Source organism: Anopheles aquasalis, chromosome Y, assembly GCF_943734665.1.
Source record: "Anopheles aquasalis chromosome Y, idAnoAquaMG_Q_19, whole genome shotgun sequence".
NCBI classification, from domain to species: domain Eukaryota; kingdom Metazoa; phylum Arthropoda; class Insecta; order Diptera; family Culicidae; genus Anopheles; species Anopheles aquasalis.
In genome coordinates this window covers 2,990,544-2,993,412 of record NC_064879.1, presented here as the reverse complement: position 1 = coordinate 2,993,412, position 2,869 = coordinate 2,990,544, and the positions used below count along the sequence as shown (strand labels likewise).

The 2,869-nt window shown below is 44.5% G+C and overlaps 1 protein-coding gene across 5 annotated transcripts in view; it reads right to left on the bottom strand.

Moving 5' to 3' along the window:
* Nucleotides 1–1,184: 1,184 nt before the first annotated feature.
* The window catches only part of LOC126579754 (mucin-19-like), a 126,085-nt gene continuing 124,400 nt past the window's right edge, over nucleotides 1,185–2,869 (bottom strand). For all 5 annotated transcript variants that reach the window (XM_050243308.1, XM_050243309.1, XM_050243310.1 and 2 more), the window contains one exon: nucleotides 1,185–2,869. This exon is cut by the window's right edge and continues 3,421 nt beyond it. The gene's annotated coding sequence lies outside the window, so the exon portion shown is untranslated.

Below are 2,869 nucleotides of genomic sequence, written 5' to 3'. Positions count from 1 at the left end.
GTTTGCTGCTGCCGTTTGGTTGGTTTTTGTCTTAGGTTAACCATATTTGTACATTGTACACTTAATTTAACAACAAAAAGAAAAAAAAAACAACAACATACATATCCACTTACACGTACACACTCATTTCATCAATCAACCTGCCCGAACCTGGTGCCGACAGTTTGCCTGAGACGCTTTGCCTCTAAATCGCAGCGTCGCGCAGTCGCTCGCCTTTATAATAGTTTAGTTCTGTATCACACCATGGGTTTTTTTTTATTTGGGTGAGGGAAGAAACGAAAGCTTACCAGCCGTTTGACGGCCTTGGCTGATTGTATTCGGAGAGACCGGGAGAGGCCGCGTGCCTCCCTGCCGCTGCTTCTCCTCCCTCTGCTTCACAGAGCTGCCGACCTGGCGGCGGTTGGCCGCCAGCGTTTGTGCGTGTGTATGCGTGTGTGTTTACCTGATTTATAAGTCTTTTCGGTAGGAACTCAATGTTAAAAACCACCCCCCCCCCCCGCCCACACCGAGTGGCGAGGGGGGAGGGTTGCCTTTGCTATTGGATGGACGTCTGACACATGTTGCACCGGATTGCGGTTGCACTAACTAACGGACTCGCCATTATTGCCCTGCTGGCCCTTGTATCGACTGCTCGGCAAGGCTCCGTTGGGGTCGCACGGTCGCATTTAACTTCCTTCTACTAATAATTAGGCTTACCAGCTAGTCAGAAACATGACATTCACAGACAGACACATCGAATGAGTAGTTGTATGAGCAATTTTTTTACTATGTTGTATGTGGCCACTCGCTTCGACTTTTCCTCTCCCCTTACTCTACGGAGTCTCTCTCTCTCTCTCTCTCGCGTTACCGTTTCGTTCTTCCTTCTCTGTTACCAATCTTCGCAATCTAACAGAAAACTTAATCAAAAAACATATGGCCCGGCGTGCGCCCGGCGTTCGCGCATACAGTGGTAGACATTCGTTTAACCGAACTGCTTGAAAATCACATTTTTCAATCGTTTTTTTCGAAGCAATGTGCAAGTTGGTATTTTTTTTATAGCTGTCTGTCTGTCTGCTTTGCTAACAAATCCAGAACGATAATTTGCCTTGGATTCCGATAAGATTGATTGGGTTTCCTATCAATTTTTCGTCTAACAGTCGTCAATGGCTCGACATAAACTCGAAATATTTTTAATTTGCCGATCTTTTCCAAAAAAAAACCAATCTAAATAGCTAACACAAAAGGTTTGTTATGTGAATGCAGTAACAAATTCATGCCAAACTTTTTTTTTGCAAAAAGGGACGTTTTTTATCTTCAAACCATGCATTCAATTGTTGTGCGAAAATGAGTTCATTTGTTATCTGTACTGAAAAATAAGGTCTTACACCTCGTTATTTTCAATGAGATGAATTAAAACGCCTTTTACAAGCTCGTTGTAAATGACTGAAACCATTTGCGTTTAACTTAAACCACTGGTAAACTGCGCATGATGAGCAAGTCACATACAATATCCAACCCGTTAATATCGAGATTTAGCTTGGAACATACGGTGTGGTATGAACGTGGGTCCCTTATGGCTGAAATCATACCAATAACGGTTTTATCCATCCAAAATTTTCTGTGGTCCGTGGTGTCGTATGAAATGTGTCTAATCATTACTGATTTAACCATATTTCTTGTAATCTGCCCAAAAGACAGCTGATTGTTGATTTTTCATGTAAAACCCAATTTTTTTACCGTTAGGACACTATTTTGTTCACATTTTAATGGAGGTTTGCGTTTGCACTTCGGCTAAACGAATGTCTAGCTACACAACCGATGAAATGTGACATTTGCTCACAGTTTGCCTCACAGAGATCTCAAATACCCTGCTATCTGAATCATATTTTACGTGTGTACTAGGTACAGACGTACCATCACAATAATAGGTTGATACCATAAATTTAAACATCCGTACGAAAGTGGTTGCCGTTTTACTCCGGAACCTCTCGGTTCGGCTAAACGAATGCCTACCACTGTATTCTCGAGACGCCTGGATGCGGGAGTGCGGAGCGGTTAAACCTGAGCTGTTTTTTCTTTCTTTTCTTCTTCTATTTGCATCCGGTGATTGGCTTGCGGACGGGGGTTGTCAGGTGTGAGGCTGCGTAAGGGGTGAATCTACCAACCGGCGACCGAATCCTCGAATCGAAGAAGGATACGGAACGGATCCGATGAGGTAAGACTGCCTCGGACAAACTGAGGTAAGTGTGCCAAGTGTTGGCCATTACTTAGAGATGGGAAGGAGGGTGGTGGTGGGGGGGGGGAGTAGTTTGAGTAGGCGACTTCCCCTTCTCCTTTGGCACGGTGAAATACCGGAGTCGTCGCCTCGATCTTGCTCGATTCCTGCTGGTAACTCTATGACCCAGATACATCGCGCTACCGGATCGCCCCTCTGAGTCTTCTCTCTCTCTCTCTCTCGCGCTATTTCTCCTCACTTTCCACTTCCTCACTCCTCTCACTACACCGGAAAGGGTGGTGTGGTACGTTTTGTGCTAGAGTTTATGAACTATTATAACAAAAAACAAAAAAAAACAACTACCTCGTTACTAAAGCCTACCTCACTGTAACTAAGTGTAAGTGGTAACCGTTGTTCGTTGTTTACGTTCGCAGTAGTGGTATGGCAGATACTATGAATGGCGTTCGCTGCTGCTTGTGTTGCAGTGGCGACAGTTTGTGACACAGGTGGGACAGTCTCCTGCACACACACGCTGTTTGTTTGTATAAATATATATAGTGTATATAAAAGTCGAAAAACGAAAGAAAGACCCGATTCCGTCCGCGTTCCATCCAAGCCGTTCAGTTACGAGAAGCGTTGATCAGCGGGATCCTTCTCGTTTGCTTCCTTTAGTGG